The 22912-nt window shown below is 34.8% G+C and overlaps 1 protein-coding gene and 2 non-coding genes across 3 annotated transcripts in view; 2 read left to right on the forward strand and 1 right to left on the reverse strand.

The window, feature by feature from the left end:
• The window catches only part of HCN1 (hyperpolarization activated cyclic nucleotide gated potassium channel 1), a 390591-nt gene that overhangs the window by 148665 nt on the left and 219014 nt on the right, over positions 1 to 22912 (forward strand). The window lies entirely within an intron of this gene.
• On the forward strand, positions 10464 to 10604 carry LOC122202363. The gene has a single exon (XR_006194615.1). It is a non-coding gene; the product is annotated as a U4 spliceosomal RNA (small nuclear RNA).
• Positions 20484 to 20590, reverse strand: LOC122202442. Its single transcript, XR_006194672.1, has one exon. It is a non-coding gene; the product is annotated as a U6 spliceosomal RNA (small nuclear RNA).

The following is a 22912-nucleotide window of genomic DNA, read 5'->3' on the forward strand; positions in this document are numbered from 1 at the left end:
TTGTAGTTAGATTTGGCCTTGTGACAGTTATTGAAGATGTGATGAAACTGATATCTTTAAGTATTCTTCTGGTCTTTAAAAGAAATTGTATCATCCTTCTGCCCCTTCTTCTTTTGCCTGATTGGAATGTGGTTATGGTGGGAGATAGAACAGCCGTGTTAAGTACGACAACATGGTAAGAAAGAATTGGGTCCCTGTTGTTCATGTGGTCATGTTGCAAGGTCTGAGATGCTAACACTTAAAAGAGAGAGACATAAAATGTTATTTTTTTTTTTTTTGTGGGGTGGGACAGAGAGAGAGGAAGAGAGAAAATCGCAAGCAGGCTCCACATGTCAGCACAGAGCCCAACGTGGGGCTTAAACTCACGAACCATGAGATCGTGACCTGAGCTGAAATCAAGAGTTGGATGCCTACCTGACTGAGCCACCCAGGTGCCTGCCCTTAAAATGTTCTCTTTCAATCCTTTGTTATTTGGAGTTTTCCTGTCTCTGACATTCAAACCTAATGTGAATTATATTTGGTATAACATCTTTTATGATAAGAATTTTGAATACATCTTGATCTGTTGCCCAGAGCCTCTCACTTCAGATTATGTATTTCAGCTACTTACATCTAATTAAATAAATATTTATTAACTACCCCTCGTGAGCTAGGAGGAAATTTAAAAATAAATTAAAAAGCATCCCCGCCCTTTTGAGGTTATATTCTAGTCATATAATAGGAAATTTCCTGAGCACACAGTTCAATTCTTATGTTTGTATACATGCCTCTACTTGAGATGCCCTTCAATTTCTATAGTCTTCACAAAATCTCTTAATTGTTTGTTAAGATTCAGCTGAAGCATTGTCTCTTAGGGAAATCTTCCTCAACTTTTGTAGGCAGTTTTAGTCACTCCTTCATCTGTGCTCCTGGAGCATGTGCTGTGAGCCTTCAAACTCAATATTGAGTCATATCATTTATCTAGTAGATCACAGGTCCTAAAAATTGGTTGTATATTTTCATTCAAGAATTATTACCTACCAAAATTCTGGCAGATGCAAGATGTTGGTATAATTCAACTCTATTAATTTACAAAAATGTGTGACATTCTATTTGGAAGAAGACAATATTAGCATCTACTATAGTATCTAGAAGACTCCCTTCCTTTTTCTTATCAGGGTTCAAGTAATGATCAGGAGTTTGCATGATGGTTCTAGAATCAAAATCCTGTATGGCCTGGAGGGTGTTTGAACCAGGGCATGTTGAGGTCTGAATAATTACTGTCCACAAACAGGATGAGTTGCAAGGATCATCTTTTTTAGATTCCAAATTGTGTCTTAATATAGTGAACAAACCTGAAAACCCTTCATAACAGCAGCATAGATAATAGCTGTCAATAGCTTTAACAAAACCAGTTTTCATGCTTGAGTTCCAATATATCACTTTATTTTAGTTGAGCACAAGTGCATCTGGGGGCTTTACGAGAGAAAGAAATCCTGCCTTTAAACAGAACACAGTTTGCCCACTGAGATGTTCTTACTGGAAGAGACACATATAAACTGAGAAGGGAGAGCCTGAACATTTGCGAATGCAGTTCATGCTCACGCTGCAGCATGTAGGCCTGAGGTGCAGCAATGACTGGAATCTTCTGAACTGCTGAAATGCTTTCTGTCTGTCTTTCTTTCTTTCTCCTGCCCCCTCCCTCCCTCCCTGGCTGTCTCCCTCCCTCCCTGGCTCCCTCCCTTTGTTCTTACCACCCTGTCTTCTTCCCTCCCTTTTTTTCTCCCTCCCTTCCTCCCTCCCTTCCTTCCTTCTTTCCTCCCTTCCCTACTTCCTCCCTTCCTTCCTTCCTTCCTTCGATCCATTTCATGTTGTTCTTTATCTATCTCTCTTCCCCAGATGATGAGCATATACAGTTGAATTTTTAAGTTTAGTATACATGTGATGTACTCTATCCAAATAGACTAAATGTGTCTCACTTCCCTGAACAACCAAATTTCTTGGGTTACTTTCACCTCTAGGATATTACATTTATTGTGTGATAGTCTCACTGTTCTTATTTGGGTAGAGGTGCCCAGAGAGTTAAAATTGGAAAAGATCAATTTAGCAGGAGATGACAGTATGCTGAAGACATGTTAAATACTGGCACTAATAGTAATAATTTATAAGGTTCAGAGAAGAAGCACGTCCTATGTTGATCATGTTTTAAGACCTTGAAAGTAAGGAAAATGTCTTTTTTTTATTGTTAATCTGGGTGCTTTGGGCAGGGTGGACACTTAGTAGCAAATATGTACAGGGTTTTCAAAATATAATAGTGGCATTTTTTAAAAGTACACTGAACTCGGATAAAGTTATAGCAAATGAGATGATGATAAAAACCATTTGTTCACCAGCATAGCTGTTTTGGCTTTTGAAAGGCTTCAGTCTGGAGGCAAAATCCTTGGCCTTGAGGATGGGCTTTCTGATTTTATCTATTAGTTTCTTGAATTATTGCTGCAGTAGAACTCACTCCTATCCTCTGAATGTCTCACATTTACCTATCATCTCTTAAAACCACCCTTTCTTTATTAGTAAAGTTACATTAATGACAAATATTAAGTCATAGATATTTTATATAAGAAAGCCTGACCTTTAATGAGAATGCTTGAACATGTCATCGAGGCCACCTTGTGTTTTGAAGCACTTCAGTGCTATGATTATTAGTACCACATGCCCCTTATCTTCCTCTTTTCCTAACTTTTTCCCAGAAACACAATGCACAATGTTTGATCCCAGGAACAGAGGTAATGCTGAATATTTGAGGAAAAGTTGGCCATCGATCTTCTGTTATTTACATTACAAAAAGATGAAAACTATGAACATGGAGAATAATTTGGATTGTAAGACAAATGGCACAGTCTGACTTTCTGTGTAGAACTACTTTCAAAAGTAGTACACAGCAGCCTTTGTCTGAGATTTTTCCTGTACTCCTACTTGGACATAGGAAAAAGATACGATGCCCTTTTAAGACATATTTCCAACTCAGTAATTGTCATATGAACTTTAAGAGTCAGTAATAGTCCTACTTGCCAAACACTTTCACAGTAAGCTTTTTAAAAGCTAAGATTAGAATTAGTTGATTTCTGTCTTCCCTTTAATTTTTAGTGCTTGGTTTATGTTACGTTGCTTTTCTGCATATAAGTTTGTATATCCCTTTGATTATACTCAGAATCCATATATAAAATTAAAATAAGTTTTAGTGAAATTCTGGTAAGATTTATTTTTCTGGAAATATATGCAGGTGTACCATATGTCATTTTAAAATCAGAAATTAAATACTGGTAATGATGACTTGTAACCTGGAATTACAATATAGTAGCTAGACAATGCTTACCTTTATATTCATTCAAATATCAATGTAGAATTTTAGGAGTCAGTGCATAGCTTTTAGTTTAAAAAGGAGTTCCAAACATTGAGCTATAACACTTTTGCTTTTGGAAAAGTGCTTGTTTTTCTACTCTTCCACTAATAAAGGCCTAAACACCCTCCTTCGTCATATAATCCACTGCTTCCTTTCCTTTCCAACCATGTGAGCATGTTGCTTAATTCTCAGTTTGCAGGTTGAACTGTTTCTCCCTAATACACGTTTATTTCCCTTTGGGAAAAGAAAAAAAGGTGTTTCTCTATTGTGGATATCTTTTGTAAGACTGTTTATTCTTCTTCTTCTTTTTTTCTGTCACATTTTCAGTGGGACTTTGGAACCATTTCAAAATCTCCGTAAGGGGCATGGATATGGAGCGTGCTTTCCTTCTTTTCCCATCCCACCATCGCCCTCTTAGCTGCTGCTATGGCAACAGACTGGCAACAGTTGTAGAGGAAACCATGCTCAGACTAAGGCCAGATGGAGGGAGTGGGTGCCAGTGGCAGCATTGCAGGGAAGCTGTGTGTAGCGGTGATGAATTGAACTTGGCCGTGTTCCTCTCCAATAAATAGGCAAGTTGGAAAGGGAAGGAAAAGGGCAGAAACTATGGAGCATCACATAAGCTGCACAATTGTTCACTTGAGTGTGGTCCATGTTAATGTGAAATCTATATTTTCTACTTGTTTTTTTTTTTTTCATGATGTACAACATGCTAATGTCTCTGCTGTATCAAAAAAGAAAAAAAAACGCTTTGTGGTACAACTTCTGTTCTAATAGACTCGCTATAAAACATTTCCTCTACAAAGTATTTTTTTTCTTTTATCCCTAGCCTCACAACTAATGATCTCCTAACTCTTATTATTAACAGTGTTATCTCTTTATTGTTGATGGTGAATGGGAATATTTATTTTTATTAAAAAATGTTACCATTAGTTTGCAGTTTTGCAGCTACTAGATGTGTAACACTGTCTCTTCTGAATATTTTCAAGGCATTTCCTTTGAGTTAATAAGAATTTTCTATTCTCCATGAGCTTTGATGATATAATAATCAGGATTAATATTAAATGAATGGAAAAGAAGGATGACAATTAATTTAGTAAGAAAAACATGATCTCTGTAGAGAGCTGTACCTTTAAACAAACAGTTTGTTCTGTGGGAAAGGTTTTAAAGCTTTTCCAACTCATGAATAAAGATGGAGATAAAAATAAAACAAAAAGTAATTTAACAAGATATATTTGAGTTGTAATTTCCTTTTATGTTGATAAAAAACAGCTTATATTTGTGTTGCTTGAATTGTTACCTCCTTATTTAGTTGGAATGAAAAAAACCCCAGAAAACAGGTACAAACATGTAAAAATATGGTCATTAATATTAATTATTAATATTAATATTTCAATGATATTTAATTATTTTTTTCTAGAAGTTTTGAACTGACAATCAAATTGGAGATGGATTTTGTTCTCCAAATGACTAGGGTCGGTCAGCTGGTAACTGGCACCACTCATTGGTGACAGACATGAAAATGTAATTGCTTATAGATTGATCCCTAGAAGTAAAACATGTAAGATGTCTTAAAACAATAAAATATTTTTTCCAAATATTTTTTTTTTTGGTTTTCACATGGCAAAAGGCAGTCTTAGTCTGAACTATATTTTAGTATGTAAATAAATGTAATCTGTAAGTAAACTTTATTATTTTTATTGTGAGTTGCAATTATTTATCTAATACAATTTCATTCTGGTATATATAACTATACTACTCTTGTTACTTGAGCAAAGAGAAGATGAGCAAGATCGTACTTAGAGTTATTTAGGTTTGAACTTACGAAGACGTCGTAACACCTTTATTTGGTAAGGACAAGGGGTGACATGTTAATGTAAGCCTGATTAGCCAACTTTCCTTGTTTCTAATAGGTGCTCAATAATAATCATATTATATATTGATGAAAAATCAAACTGCCATTTGAAAATGGTAAAATATTATGTATTTTATCTTATGTATGAATTAATATATATTAAAATTATGGCAATTCTAAATATGTTAAAAAATAAATGGTATGGTTTTAATTTACCCTCCTGTAGTTCCAGCAGTTTTCAACACTTAGACAGTTTGTTTTAACTATATGCAAACTTCTTTCCACATATGATTATGAAAAAATCCCAGGTAAAATACCATTTTGGCTTATTAAAAGTTGAACTATTAAAATGAAGATGTTAAAAAATAAAATATTAATGTGCTTTAAAAAAAGACACATTTCTTGGGGCATCTGGGTGGCTCAGTCTGTTAGGCATCCGACTTTGGCTCAGGTCCTGATCACATGGTTCTTAGGTTGGAGCCCCATGTTGAGCTCTTTGCTGACCACTGGGATCCTGGAACCTGCTTCCGATTACGTGTCTCCCTCTCTCTGCTCCTCCCCCACTCATGCTCTGTCTCTCTCTCTCAAAAATAAATAAAGCTTAAAAAATTTAAAAAAAAAACCATTTCTTTCTTTCTTTCTTTTTTTTTTTTTTTTTTAACTTTTATTTTTAAGTAATCTGTACACCCAGCCTGTGGTGGGAACTTACAACCCTGAAATCAAGAGTCACCCGCTACACCCATGGAGCCAGCCAGGCGTGCCCCCTGCCACTCCCATTTCTTTATTTTCATTAGTCAGTACTCACATTTCCCACATGTCTTCCTTTCTTTTTCATTTAAAACTTTTTTTCTAATCAGAATCCAAGTAAAGATATCTCCTAAGTATCATTTAGTCTGAATGTAGATCTAAAATCAGTTTCTATCTCTGTCTCTCTTTCTCTGTCTCTCTCCTTCCTTTGGTGTTTGTTGGAGAAGCCTGTTCATTTGCCTTCAGTTTCCCAAGGTCTGGAGAGTGCTAATGTCAAAATGTTATCTTCCCTTTATTTCCTTTAACTTAGTAGTAAGATTCACGTTTGATTTTTTTTTTTTTTTTTTTTTTTTTGACGAGACTCTATCACAGGTGGTGGTGTGTGCTTACATCAGAAGGAACATACCGTCTTCTCTGTGATGTTAGAAGCCACTGCCTAAATCCATTGTTTCATTAAAGGTCACAAAACAGTGAAATTCTAATTAGCATACGCTTTCTTCATGTATTCACTGAATACTTAACATTTCATCAAGTATTCTGTTCACCTACAACGTTTCCTATAGGAAAGGAGAGCTAAAAGTTTGATTCTTTTGATTTATTTACTTTATTTATTCATTTTAACTATTGTGTTATCTTCTATTGTATGTATATACCAACATTTGCATTGTTTCTAATTTTGTATAGGTATACATATTACTGCGATACGAATACTTACACGTTTGGACAATTTCTACTTCAGTATTGCCAATTTTTTTCACATGCAAGTACATAAAAATTTCTCTTGACTCAACATTCAGTTATTTATTAAATGTTCACTATTATTATTCTTTTTGTTAACCTCTTATTACTGTCCTCAGACTTTCTTTTAGATGTTTTATTTAATTTACATAGCAATTTTATTAGGTGGATACTGTTATTATTCTGAATTTAAAAGTGAGAAAATGGGAGCCCGTGGGTGGCTCAGTTGGTTAAGCATCCAGCTCTTGATCTTGTCTCAGGTCATGATCTTACCCTTCGTGAGATCGAGTCCTGCGTGGGGCTCTCCACTGACATCATGGAGCCTGCTTGGGATTCTCTGTCTTCCTCTCTCTCTGCTCCTCCCCTGCTCTCTCCCTCTCTTTCTCTCAAAAATAAATAAACATTAAAAAAATAAAAGTGTAAAAATAAAGGCAAATAAACATTGAATAACTTGTACATAGCTAGTAAGGGATAGAGTCAAAATTATTTGGCCTAGTGTTATCTCAATTATTAAAAATGGTAGATCCCATTACTCTTTGAAATTGCATTCATTCTTGATTATTAGTGATATTCAACCTTTTTCATGTGTTTGTTGGCCATTCTGATTCTCTTTTAGTATTGCCTTTTGTACATATCCTTTACCCTTTTTCCCCTTCTTAGCTGTCTTCATTTACACATTAATGTCAGTTCAACATCAACCACAATTCATCTATTTGCCGAAAGTACTAGTTTTGTTATTTTTCAGGATACATATTAAATAAAAGTGTAGTATGTGGTAGAATCCCTTCCATACACTTGGATTATAATTTGTTAGACCATATCCTTCTGAATTTTAAAGAGGTTATTCAAACATGTTTCAACTGCAACTGGTAAACACTAAATGATACTGTAGCTTTTGCATAGTAGTCCTGAAATTTACATTATATATAATATAATGCAAACAATACATTGTAGTTTTACATATGCCTGAATTTACATATGTCTGAATTCTGTCAAACAGTGTGGGAAAGAGAAGAGTTAATGAAACATTATTTCCATCCTGAAATTTACAACCTGGTTGAGGGGGCAATTCCAAAACAAATGAAATTAGGGACTGCTTTAAAGGGAAAATAGTCACATTCTAGTAAATCTATGCTAAAAATATATGAAATTTTGCCTTTCAGAAGACTGTTTAAATATTTTAATATCTTCCTAGAAAAATAACATAAGAATCTAGCATTAAATGAACTCTTAGCTATTTAAAATAAATGTATTTTTAAATTATTTTTGAACTTTTTTTCCTAAAGCCTAGAGATAAAATAATAAATAAGATAGGATCTCTCAAGGAGTACATTATTGGGTAAAACAAAGTAAATGAAAATGAACTGATTTTAATAAGCCATGCATAATCTCAGAAGTTCATTCTAACTGTTCCTATACTTTACAAATATATTAAGATTGTAAAATTAGAGTTAACAGTGAGTAGATTTTTGAAGATGGAAATATATGTGAGATTTGATTTTTTTAACTTCTTTGATTATATTTATATTTCCAAAATGCCATTTATGACCCTAAATTATTTTACCTCAAAAAAGTAGTATTCATCTTCAGAGTAGTGGTTAAATGAATGTTAGGACATCCCTATATTAAAATACTACTAAACTGTTAAAACTCTATTGCAGCAATTTTCTATGTGTTAATAAAGAAAACTTTCAAGATATAATAATTGAGAAAAACAAGGTAAATAAAGCATATATAATTATTCTTATTTATGTTTATTTAAAAAGGATATGTAGTGTGTGTGCAAATGCTGTGCACATAGTATTTATGTTACATAAAGAATTCTAGAAATATAAGAAACTTAATGACAGTGCTTACCTCAAGGAAATGGCTTCACAGTTACCTTTTAAATGATATAAACTTTTTTTTTTTAATTTTTTTTTTAACGTTTATTTATTTTTGAGACAGAGAGAGACAGAGCATGAACGGGGGAGGGTCAGAGAGAGAGGGAGACACAGAATCCGAAACAGGCTCCAGGCTCTGAGCAGTCAGCACAGAGCCCGACGTGGGGCTCGAACTCACATACCGCGAGATCGTGACCTGAGCCGAAGTCAGACACCCAACCGACTGAGCCACCCAGGCACCCCGAAAAAAGATATAAACTTTTGAACTGTTTACATGTTTTAAGTCATGTGTTATCAGCTATTATTACTAATGTAATATTACTCAATCAGCAGTAATTTCAGATATTTAAAACACTTTTTTTATGGAAATGCACTATTAACATACAAAGATGTGCTTGGAGCTAATATACTTTAAATCTGTAAGCAGTTATTACTATTGATGTCCTAATGGGAAATTTATATATGTCTTAATGAGCTGTGAAAAATAAAATTCAGGGTCTTACACTGTGTGTCCTTGTGAAAGATAAAATGATTTAGGAGTCCCTGCAATTTGCCCTTTCAATTTAATCACTGGCTATTTCATTGCTTGACATCCATATAATTATTAAAAATCTCAAAGCAATGTGTACACGCCTTATTTGCTGGTTAGTGACATTCTTAAGAAAATAAATGCGTAATTATTTTTCTTTTAGAATAAGAATCAGCAGTGATGGTTCAAAGTATTTGATTAAGTATAATATTTTGAATTACTAAAAAGATAAAGCATATTGTTAGATTATTTGTAGTAATATAAATTCCAAAAGGTATCCAAGAACCCCTAGATGACACTAGGTGCTTCAAAATTTAAGAAAAAAAATTTCTAAATCATTTCGGAAAGTTAACACAATAATCATTTTCCTGTTCCATAGTAAACATATCTTTTTGGATGCCTGTTTACCTCAAATATGTTCCAAGGCATTCTTTCTTTTTTTAATTTTTTTAAAATGTTTATTTTTGAGAGAGAGAGAGAGAGAGAGAGAGAGCGAGCATGAGTGGGGAGGGACAGAGAGAGAGAGAGAGAGACACAGAAACCGAGGCAGGCTCCAGGCTCTGAGCTGTCAGCACAGAGCCTGACGGGAGGCTTGAACTCACAAACAGTGAGATCATGACCTGAGCAGAAGTCGGATGCTTAACCAACTAAGCCACCCAGGCAATTCTGTTGCATTCTTAATATTATTTTTACTGACATGATTTTTAGCATATTTTGATTGAGGAGATAGGAAGGATTGAAATAATGAGCTGTTGTTTAAAATAATTGTAAGGACCTTACAAAATACTTATTTTTTTCTACTGTGTGTTCACTTTCATGACACATCTCTATCCATTTTATTATTTGGCTCCCAAAGTGAGATTATTTTGAATGAAATTATATATTTGTAGGTGCTGTTAATTTCAGGTAAAAATAGGTTTGTAGGGGTGCCTGAATGACTCAGTTGGGTGAGCATCCAACTGCGGCTCAGGTCATGATCTCACAGTCTGTGATTTTGAGCCCCTGTTGGGCTCTGTGCTGACAGCTTAGAGCCTGGAGTCTGCTTTAGATTCTGTGTCTCCCTCTCTCTCTGTCCCTCCCTCGCTCGCACTCACTCTCTCTCTTTCTCTCTCTCCCAAAAATACATAAACATTAAAAAAAATAGGTTTGTTAATGATAAAATTAGTGTCAAAAATGCTATTATAAAAGCAGTTATTATGTTAAGTCTATGCAATTAAAACCTGATTATCATTAAAAGCTAAGCATGAAAATGTATATATAAAAATCTTTATCTTATATAAAGCTTCACTAAAAATATCCCTTTATATAATGAGTTTTGTTGTTTAATTATACAGCTTTGCACAGTGGCAGTATCGTAGCCAGTGAGGTTTATCTGAGGCACCGATTATTGCTATTGTTTAATTATAATTGATGCATATTATGATTACGTTTGATTTATAAGAAGCTTTTAAGAATCTATATTATGTAAAAGATTTATTATATGTAATAAATGTAATATGTTATAATGTATTAGCATTCAACTGTTTTTAACTATCATTTTTCTCTCTTTATTATAAGTATTTTCGTAATAGTTACTTCTTATTCATCCATTTGTTTTAAAGTTCAGAATAACTTAAAAAATTAAGCAAAGACATAACTGTTAAAATTCACAATATTCATTTGCTCTTTCAAGAGAGTCAAATTCCGCTTTCAGTTAGGATACTAATTTTCCTTTGAATTACAATGATTATTGCGGTATATTTGACATTTAATTAATATGTGCATTTAATAAATATGTAATGGGTGCTTACCATGTGCTATGATAAACTAGAATCGACCCTACATTTAGTTGCAGAATAATGGAATATACAATTTAACAATATCAAACAATAATTTTAGGTAAAGAGAAGCTCTACAGAGAAAATAAAACCTGGGTAATAGTTTTGTATGATTGAGAGAGAGAGAGAGAAAGAGAGAGATTTTTGTTGAATCTATCTTAATAATCATCTTCACTTCTTTGGCAATATTTTACAAAGCAAACACTCTACATTGTTTTTCCAGTAGTTTGCTAAGTTTCAGATATTTAATCAATTATTATATTGAGTGAATGAAGATTCTAAAATTTGCATTTTATAAGCATTATAACATATCCCAACTAGAATGCAGGCTCCTTGGGTACAGAGAACATATGACTATAATGTTTACTATAAAATTTCAGTGTCTAGAAGACTATATATTGTTCACAAAAATTTGCTACCTGATTGACCCACCATTTACCAGCTTTAAGGCACATGAAGTCTGATATTATTCTTCGGCAAGTGTGAACCTGACACAAGGAATGAATGAAGAACAAGGAAGCCAGTGTGGTCCCAGCTCAGCCAGAGATGAGGCAGGAATTAGGGGGTAGGGTCAGAGAAGCAACTGTCACCAGACCTTCTAGTACAGTGATTTCCAGAGAAAAAAATAATATGAACCATATATGTAAGTTTTAATTTTTTAGTATGTATGACAAAAATATAAAAAGAAGCAGATAAATGGGTGAAATAAGTGAAGTGGATTACAAGTACATTTATCATGATGAGCACTGAGTAATGTACAGAATTGTTGAATCATTATATTGTACACACCAAACTGTATGTTAATTATACTTAAATTTAAAAAAATTTAAGTAAAAATAAAAAGTAAGCAGATAAAATTAATGTTATATTTTATTTACTCCAAAACATGCAAAATAAAATTTTCAGTTGTAATCAATGTAAAAGTATTAACAAAGTGTTTTACTTTTTAAGTCTTTACAGTTTTTCATTCTAAGTCTTTGAAGTTCAGTGTATAATTTGTATATACAGCATATTTCAATTTTGCCCAGACATATTTCAAGTGCTCAGTAGCCACATGTGGGCAGTGTGGCTCTAGTGTCTTGTAAACCATCGTAAAGACTGGCTTCTAACTTGCTTTGGGAGATCATTTAAATGTTTTATTTATTTTTTAAGTTTTTATTTAAATTCCAGTGAGTTAGCATACAGTGTGATATTAGTTTCAGGTATACCATATAGAAAGTCAACAGTTTTATACATCACCTGGTGCTCATCACAACAAGTGAACTCCTTAATCCCCATCACCTATTTAACCCATTCCCCACCCACCTCCCCTCTGGTAACCATCAGTTTGTTCTCTATACTTAAGAATCTGTTTCCTGGTTTGCCTCCTTCTTGCTCTCTTTTCCCCTTTGCTTATTTTGTTTTGTTTCTTAAATTCCACATGTAAGTGAAATCATGTGGTGTTTGTCTTTCTCCAACTGACTTATTTCACTTAGTGTAATACTCTCTATTCCATACATGCTGGAATTGGAATTGGCAAGATTTCATTTTCTTTTATGGCTGAATAATATTCCATTGTATATATATATACTACATCATCTTTATCCACTCATCGGTCAATGGATACTTGGAATGTTTCCATAATTTGGCTATTATTGATAATGCTGCTATTTGAGCTGTATGTATCCCATTGAATTAGTATTTTTGTATTCTTTGGGTAAATACCTAGTAGTGCAATGTTGGATCGTAGGGTAGTTCTGTTTTTAAGAGGAAACTCCATACCGTTTTCCAAAGTAGCTACATCAGTTTGCATTCCCACAAGCAGTTTAAGAGGGTTCCCCTTTCTCCACATTCTCACCAACATCTGTTGTTTCCTATATTGTTAATTTTAGCCATTCTGACAGTGTGCAGTGGTATCTCATTGTAGTGTTGATTTGCATTTCCCTGATGATGAGTGATGTTAAGCCTCTTTTCATGTGGCTGTTTGCCATCTGGATGCCTTCTTTGGAAAATGTCTATTTGTGTCTTCTGCCCATTTCTTCACTAGATTATTTGTATTTGGGGTGTTGAGTTCAGTAAGTTATTTATAGATTTTGGATACTAACCCTTTATCAGATATGTCATTTGCAAATATCTTCTCCCATCCTGGAAGTTGCCTTTTAGTTTTGTTGAGTGTTTCCTTCACTGTGCAGAAGCTTTTTATTTGGATGTAGTTCCAGTAGTTTATTTTTGCTTTTGTTTCTCTTGCCTCCGGAGACATATCTAGTAAGAAGTTGCTACAGCCTTTGTCAAAGAGATTATTATCTGTGTTGTCCTATAGGATTTTATGGTTTCATTTTCCTGCTTGTCTAAGATTAATTGACCATATAGTTATGGGTTCATTTCTCAGTTTTCTATTTGTTCTGTTGATCCATGTGTCTATTTTTGTGCCAGTACCATACTGTTTTGATCACTATAGCTTTGTAACATAACTTGAAGTCCAGAATTGAGATATCTCCAGCTTTGCTTTTCTTTTTCAAAGTTGCTTTAGCTATTTGAGATTTTTGTGGTTCCATACACATTTTAGGATTGTTTGTTCTAGCTCTGTGAAAAATGCTACTGATATTATGTTAAGGACTGCATTAAATGTGTTATGTAGATTTCTTGGATAGTATAGACATTTTAACAATATTTGTTCTTCTAATCTATGAACATGGGATGCTTTTCCATTTATTTGTGTCATTTTTAACTTCTTTCATTGGTGTTTTATCATTTCAGAGTACAGGTCTTTCACCTTTGTGATTAGGTTTATTTCTGGTATCTTACTGGTTTTGGTACAATTGTAAGTGGGACTGATTTCTTATTTTGCTCTCTGCTACTTCATTAATGGTATACAGAAATGCAAAAACATTTCTGAAGAATGGTGTGACATGACTCAGGTTTTAGTGAACTGGCTGCTGTATTGCTAATGGTATAAACATGGGCAGATGCCTGGATTATTGTACTGACACAGGCAATAGATGAGAAGGGTTAGGGCCAGGCTATAGGTGGAAGAGGTAGTGAAAGAGGCTAAGGTCTGGATGTATTTTAAAATTAGAACCCTCACTTGGCTTGGATATGAACTGGAAAAGACAGAATGGAACAAAAGGTTATCTCCAGGATTTTTGTTTATATGAGCTTATATCTAGACAAGGAATTAGTTCTTATTTCTAGATTTGTGATTTCCAGGTGAAGGTGCATACTTTCCTGTGCATACACTAGATAATACAGTGGGTGAGAAAGAAAATAAGAGCATTTAAACTATTAGGAAATATAAGAACTACTCCCTGGAAGATTGTTAGCCCTTCACATCCACACACAACACACACACACACACACACACACACACACACACACACACCAGTGCAACTTGACTCCAGCTGGCTTCATACTGGTAAAGAAATTAGTTACAATTATAATATAGTATAATCAGGATTATTTAGTATTTTACTCTGTAACAGTAGAAATTGCCACTGGGAAGACCCTAATCAACCATCATTTTGCTCTGCGGCCCACTTAGTCATTTGAAACTGCCATCTAATCAAGTTTCAGTTTGCATGTTAAACCTTGTGTAATGTTACTCATCATCAATTTATGACATTTTACTCTCCTTGATAGCATTTGATTTTATTTTACAGTAACTATTAGGATAGAGAGTATGATAAAAAGGGGAAAATTCATCAAAAGAAGAGTTGTGCAGTTATACGTGTAGATTTTCTTAAATTCTATAAAAAGTGTCATTAGGAATTTTAATAAACTGAGGAGAAAATCATGCCACTCCCTACTGAGAATTACTAAGCAAAACAGTGAGTTCATAGAACATAAATTATTTTTTCCAAGTCAGTTTCATCTACTAACAGATTGAATTTAAGGTAATATGGCCAAGCTATTAATTTTAGGATTTATTTATGATTATGCAAACTTTTAGGCTGTATCACCATGGTGACTAATAATGTTTAAGTTATGTGCTAAGATCAGACACATTATTGCACAAATGCAATCCAATTTTAAACAAGAATTATAGGTTATTGAAGCTACAATGTGAAATAACAAGTTGATACTTTACCAAATCTAATATCCATTCACCTAATCCAAAAACCCTTCACCCATATGTCTACATACTACACATTACTTACTATTTTTTTTTTAATTTTTAATGTTCATTTATTTTGAGAGAGAGCAAGAGAGAGAGAGTGAGTGAGTGTACAAGTGGGGCACAGGCAGAGAGAGAGGGGGACAGAGGATCTGAAGTGGGCTCTGTGCTTACAGCATAGAGAGCCCGATGTGAAACTCGAAATCATGAACCAGGAGATCATGACCTGAGCCGAAGTCGGATGCTTAACAGACTGAGCCACCCAAGTGCCCCTACATATTATGTATTATTTTAGACACTGTGAAAATTGTTTGTGTCCAGGACTGGTAAATAAGAATCTTCATAAATATTTTCTTTTTAATAAACACATTAATTTAAACTTGATTTACAAAATCTTAAAAATTTTAAGTGAATTAATCAATAAGTTTTTACCTGAATCATTGAGTCTTTACACTGTTAAAATCTATCAGAAAAATGGCATAACTTTCTACTTGCTTTAAAATCTGTAGTATGGCCACAACATGATGTAGCATGCCTTAGCTAGAACACATTAATTTTAAAACAAGAAAATTTGCATTCTTCTAAATTGCCCAAATTTTATAATTTTTAAATGTTTACTTATTTATTTTATTTTTTAATATGAAATTTATTGTCAAATTGGTTTCAATACAACACCCAGGGCTCATCCCAACAGGGCCCTCCTCAGTGCCCATCACCCACTTTCCCTGCCCTCCCACCCCCCATCAACCCTCAGTTTGTTCTCAGTTTTTAAGTTTCTTATGGTTTGGCTCCCTCCTGCTCTAACTTTTTTTTTCCTTCCCCTCCCCCATGGTCTTCTGTTAAGTTCTCAGGATCCACATAAGAGTGAAAACATATGGGATCTGTCTTTCTGTGTATGACTTATTTCACTTAGCATAACAGTCTCCAGTTCCATCCACATTGTTACAAAAGGCCATATTTCATTCTTTCTCATTGCCACGTAGTGTTCCATTGTGTATGTGAACCACAATTTCTTTACCCATTCATCAGTTGATGGACATTTAGGCTCTTTCCATAATTTGGCTATTGTTGAAAGTGCTGCTATAAACATTGAGGTACAAGTGCCCCTATGCATCAGCACTCCTGTATCCCTTGGGTAAATTCCTAGCAGCGCTATTGCTAGTTCATAGGGTAGGTCTATTTTTAATTTTTTGAGGAACCTCCACACTGTTTTCCAGAGTGGCTACATCAGTTTGCATTCCCACCAACAGTGCAAGAGGGTTCCCATTTCTCCACATCCTCTCCAGCATCTATAGTCTCCTGATGCGTTCATTTTAGCCACTCTGACTGGCGTGAGGTGATATCTCAGTGTGGTTTTGATTTGTATTTCCCTGATGAGGAGTGACATTGAATATCTTTTCATGTGCCTGTTGGCCATCTGGATGTCTTCTTTAGAGAAGTATCTATTCATGTTTTCTGCCCATTTTTTCACTGGGTTATTTGTTTTTCAGGTGTGGAGTTTGGTGAGTTCTTTATAGATATTGGATACTAGCTCTTTGTCTGATATGTCATTGCAAACATCTTTTCCCATTCCGTCGGTTACCTTTTAGTTTTGTTGTTTGTTTCCTTTGCAGTGCAGAAGCTTTTTATCTTCATGAGGTCCCAATAGTTCATTTTTGCTTTTAATTCCCTTTCCTTTGGAGATGTGTCAAGTAAGAAATTGCTGCGCCTGAGGTCAGAGAGGTTTTTTCCTGCTTTCTCCCCTAGGATTTTGATGGTTTCCTGTCTCACATTCAAGTCCTTTATCCATTTTGAGTTTATTTTTGTGAATGGTGTAAGAAAGTGGTCTAGTTTCATTCTTCTGCATGTTGCTGTTCTCCCAGCACCATTTGTTAAAGAGACTTTTTTCCATTGGATATTCTTTCCTGCTTTGTCAAAGATTAGTTGGCCATACTTTTGTGGGTCCAATTCTGGAGTCTCTATTCTATTCCATTGGTCTATGTGTCTGTTTTTGTGCCAATACCATGCTGTCTTGATGATTAAAACTTTGTAGTAGAGGCTAAAGTTGGATTGTGATGCCTCCGTCTTTGGTCTTCTTCTTCACTATTACTTTGGCTATTCGGGTTCTTTTGTGGTTCCATACAAATTTTAGGATTGCTTGTTCTAGCTTCGAGAAGAATGCTGGTGCAATTTTGATTGGGATTGCATTGAATGTGTAGATAGCTTTGGGTAGTACTGACATTTTAACAATATTTATTCTTCCAATCCATGAGCACGGAATGTTTTTCCATTTCTTTATATCTTCTTCAATTTCCTTCATAAGCTTTCTATAGTTTTCAGCATACAGATCTTTTACATCTTTGGTTAGGTTTATTCCTAGGTATTTCATGCTTCTTGGTGCATTTGTGAATGGGATCAGTTTCTTTATTTGTCTTTCTGTTGCTTCATTATTAGTGTATAAGAATGCAACTGATTTCTGTACATTAATTTTGTATCCTGCAACTTTGCTGAATTCATGTATCAGTTCTAGCAGACTTTTGGTGGAGTCTATTGGGTTTTCCATGTATAATATCATGTCACCTGCAAAAATTGAAAGATTGACTTCCTCTTTGCCAGTTTTGATGCCTTTGATTTCCTTTTGTTGTCTGATTGCTGATGCTAGCACTTCCAACACTATGTCAAACAACAGCGGTGAGAGTGGACATCCCTGTCGTGTTCCTGATCTCAGGGGGAAAGCTCTCAGTTTTTCCCCATTGAGGATGATGTTAGCTGTGGGCTTTTCATAAATGGCTTTTATGATGTTTAAGTATGTTCCTTCTATCCAGACTTTCTCGAGGGTTTTTATTAAGAAAGGGTGCTGGATTTTGTCAAAGGCCTTTTTTGCATCGATTGACAGGATCATATGGTTCTTATCTTTTCTTTTATTAATGTGATGTATCATATTGATTGATTTGAGAATGTTGAACCAGCCCTGCATCCCAGGAATGAATCCCATTTGATCATGGTGAATAATTCTTTTCATATGCTGTTGAATTCTATTTGCTAGTATCTTGTTGAGAATTTTTGCATCCATATTGATCAGGGATACTGGCCTGTAGTTCTCTTTCTTTGCTGGGTCTCTATCTGGTTTGGGAATCAAAGTAATGCTGGCTTCATAGAATGAGTCTGGAAATTTTCCTTCCCTTCCTATTTTTTGGAACAGCTTGAGAAGTATAGGTATTATCTCTGCTTTAAATGTCTGGTAGAATTTCCCAGGGAAGCCATCTGGTCCTGGACACTTATTTGTTAGGAGATTTTTGATAACTGATTCAATTTCTTTGCTGGTTATGGGTCTGTTCAAGTTTTCTATTTCTTCCTGTTTGAGTTTTAGAAGTGTGTGGGTGTTTAGGAATTTGTCCATTTCTTCCAGGTTGTCCAGTTTGTTGGCATATAATTTGTCATAGTATTCCCTGATAATTGCTTGTATTTCTGAGGGATTGGTTGTAATAATTCCATTTTAACTCATGATTTTATCTATTTGGGCCATCTCCCTTTTCTTTTTGAGAAGCCTGACTAGAGGTTTATCAATTTTGTTTATTTTTTCAAAAAAAACAACTCTTGGTTTCATTGATATGCTCTACAGTTTTTTTTTTAGATTCTATATTGTTTATTTCTGCTCTGATCTTTATTATTTCTCTTCTTCTGCTGGGTTTGGGGTGTCTTTGCTGTTCTGCTTCTATTTCCTTTAGGTGTGCTGTTTGATTTTATATTTGGGATTTTTCTTTTTTCTGGAGAGAGGCCTGGATTGCAATGTATTTTCCTCTCAGGACTGCCTTCGCTGCATCCCAGAGCATTTGGATTGTTGTATTTTCATTTTCATTTGTTTCCATATATTTTTTAATTTTGTCTCTAATTGCCTGGTTGACCCATTCATTCTTTAGTAGGGTGTTCTTTAACCTCCGTGCTTTTGGAGGTTTTCCAGACTTTTTCCTGTGGTTGATTTCAAGTCTCATAGCATTGTGGTCTGAAAGTGTACATGGTCTGATCTAAACTCTTTTATACTTATTAAAGGCTGTTTTGTGACCCAGTATGTGATCTATCTTGGAGAATGTTCTATGTGCACTCGAGAAGAAGGTATATTCTGTTTGGCATGCAGAGTTCTAAATATATCTGTCAAGTCCATCTGATCCAATGTATCATTCAGGGCCCTTGTTTCTTTATTGATCCTGTGTCTAGATGATCTATCCACTGTTGTAAGTGGGGTATTAAAGTCCCCTGCAATTACCACATTCTCATCAATAAGGTTGCTTATGTTTGTGATTCATTGTTTTATGTATTTGGGGGCTCCCATTTCAGCACATAGACATTTATAATTGTTTTCCTTCCTGATGGATAGACCCTGTAATTATTATATAATGCCCTTCTTCCTCTCTTGTTACATCCTTTAATTTAAAGTCTAGTTTGTCTGATATAAGTATGGCTAGTCCAGCTTTCTTTTGATTTCCAGTAGCCTGACAGATAGTTCTCATTCCCTCACTTCCAATCTGAAGGTGTCCTCAGGTCTAAAATGAGTCTCTTGTAGACAGCAAATAGATGGGTCTTGTTTGTTTGTTTGTTTGTTTTTTATCCATTCTGATACCCTATGTTTTTTGGGTTGGAGCATTCAGTCCATTTACATTCAGTGTTATTATAGAAAGATATGGGTTTAGAGTCATTGTGATGTCCTTTGGTTTCATGCTTATAGCGACATCTCTGGTACTTTGTGGTCCTTGCAACATTTCACTCACAGAATCCCCCTTAGGATCTCTTGCAGGGCTGGTTTAGTGGTGATGAATTCCTTCAGTTTTTGTTTGTTTGGGAAAACCTGTATCTCTCCTTCTATTATGAATGACAGACTTGCTGGATAAAAGATTCTCAGCTGCATATTTTTTTCTGTTCATCACATTGAAGATTTCCTGCCATTCCTTTCTGGCCTGCAAAGTTTCAGTAGATAGGTCTGCTACTATTCTTATGTGTCTACCTTTGTAAGCTAGAGCATGTTTATCCCTACCTGGATATTCATAATTTCATAATTTTCTCCTTATCCTTGTAATTTGCCAGTTTCACTATGATATGTCATGCAGAAGGTCGATTCAAGTTACATCTGAAGGGAGTTCTCTGTGCCTCTTGGATTTCAATGCCTTTTTCCTTCCCCAGATCAGTGAAGTTCTCAACTATGATTTGTTCAAGTACACTTTCAGCCCTTTTCTCTCTCTCTTCATCTTCTGGAATTCTTGTTACAGATATTGTTCCGTTTGATTGCATTGCTTAGTTCTCTAATTCTCCCCTCATACTTCTGGATTTTTTTTCTTTCTTTTTCTCAGCTTCCTCTTTTTCTATAATTTTACTTTCTAATTCATCTATTGTCTCCTTTGCCTTTTCAGTCCATGCTATGGCTGCCTCCATTTTATTTTGCACCTCATTTATAGCATTTTTTAGCTCCTCATGACAAAAATATGGAACTTCACGAATTTGTATGTCATCCTTGCACAGGGGCCATGCTAAACTTCTCTGTATCATTCCAATTTTAGTATATGTGCTGCCAAAGTGAGCACGTTTATTTATTTAGAGAGAAGAGAGGATGTGAGCAGGGGATGGGCAGGGAGAGAGAGGGAGAAAGAATCCCAAGCAGGCTCTGTTCTGTCAGCACAGAGCTCGAAGTGGGGCTTGAACTCACAGTGAGATCATGACCTGAGCTGAAATCAAGAATTGGATGCTTAACCAAATGAGACACACTGCTGTCCCCAAAATTGCCCCAATTTTGAGTGAAATTATCATTTCTATGAAATATCATCTGTATCACTGTTTATATTAACATCCATGGCAGGATTTTCCCAATATTTCAATGGTAGATGTCTATTAACACTATAATATTTTATATAATATGTGTACTACAAAATAGATTGTAGTAGAATTGCCAAATATTGACCAATATTTCAAAATTGACAAATCCAGTGTTTTGTTTTTGCTTCTATGTCTGGGTATGTGCTAGCATTTGTGTGTGTGTGTGTGTGTGTGTAGCTCTAGAAAAGTTATCAACAGAGTAGGTTGTGAAGAGAAAATGCTAAGGGCACCTGGGTCGCTAATCAGTTAAGCGTCTGACTCTTGATTATGGCTCAGGTCATTGTCTCATGGTTTGTGAGTTTGAGCCCCACATCAGGCTCCACGCTGACAGCACAAGAGCCTGCTTGGAATTGTCTTTTCCTTTCTTTCCTCCCGTCTCTCTCTCTCTCTTTCAAAATAAATAAAATAAACTTAAAAAGAGACAAAGAAAATACTAAAGGTAAACAAAATATTGGAAGTTATCATTGTAAATTTTTATGAATTTTTAGAAAGCATATATATTTTAGTATATAAACTTCTGTTTATATAAAAGGAATATATAAAAATGCTGCATTAATAGGGGAAACCATGGCGATAGATACTTTAAAATATCATTTTTGGAAACAAAATAGATTTATTTTGTTAGAGTACAAAATAATTCTAGATCATTAGTGGTATTCTATTATTAAATTTTTTTTACACTTTCAGGTGATCATGAGGCCTCATTCCTTTTTTCTGAGTGACTGAAGCGACTAAAATAAATCTCTCTCTCTTCCATTCTTTGTCTCTCTCTGTCTCTCTCCCTCTGTCTCCCTCCCTCCCTCTCTCTCTCTCTCTCTCTCTCTCTTTATATATATATATATATATATATATATATATATATATATATACATACACACACACATACACACACATACATATACACACATATATGTAAATAAAAATCTATCATTTAATTACAAAGGAGAAATTCAATACTTAGAAAAAAAGAGTCAACTAAACTATAAAAACTCAGTAGACCATGTTCAGTCTTAGTGTATACAGTGTGGCTAGCAAAATCTTTCATAAAAATCTTTGTGAGAAGTAGTCTACAATTGTTTTGTTATGAAACATAAGAAAGAATAATCCTCTCTATATTTTACATATAAAATGTGGAATATTTTATAGGTTATACTGGATTCGAAGTTATGTTAAGTCACATGGAGGTCCCAGCTCAGCCAATCCATTGACCTTTGAGAGCTGTCCATTCTCTAATTGCTTCTCATTCCTCCAAAGGTTGATCTGATAATAAAAATCAGGTATGGGGGGGGGGGGGAGTACTTACAATCTAGAGAGAAATTTACCAAAGTGTAATATAATATTATTTAAAAAATTTTTTAGTCTTTATTTGTTTTTGAGAGAGAGAGAGAGAGACAGAGTGTGAGTCGGGGAGGGGCAGAGAGAGAGGGAGACACAGAATACGAAGCTGGCTCCAGACTCCAAGCTGTCAGCACTGAGCCTGACACAGGGCTCGAACTCACGAGCTATGAGATTGTGACCTGAGCCAAAGTCGGACACTCAACTGACTGAGCCACCCAGGTGCCCCTGTAATATTATTATTTTAAAAATAGAGAACAATTGCTGACAACCCTAGAGTCCCGCAATTTTAGGAAAATAATTTGGCATGCACAGATAGAAAGGGTTTTACTTCAAAATACATATTCTTCTTTCATTTAAAGAAGTCAAAGGACGTGTCAAACCTTGGTTAAGCTTATTTGTCAAACCTACTGAATATTTTTTTTCTAGGGCTTGTACTTCTCATACTGAAGGGGCTCTTTTAAGAAATGCTTTCTGGTTAAATATGGGTTAGATGCTCTTCGTGGTTCCTAGGTATCATATGAGAGAGCAACTGGTCTCACGCTCATTATGGCCCAATGGTAGGTATCAGAAGTTATCAACTGCTTGTGTAGTATGATTCCAGTGCCCAGAAATTCAGTGATTGTCTAAAATTTTCAGAAGAGGTGAGATCAATTTAAATGTTTTCTTGGTTTGTTATAATTGGTTACATATATCTA

The sequence above is a fragment of the Panthera leo genome, chromosome A1 (assembly GCF_018350215.1).
Source record: "Panthera leo isolate Ple1 chromosome A1, P.leo_Ple1_pat1.1, whole genome shotgun sequence".
In the NCBI taxonomy this organism is placed as follows: domain Eukaryota; kingdom Metazoa; phylum Chordata; class Mammalia; order Carnivora; family Felidae; genus Panthera; species Panthera leo.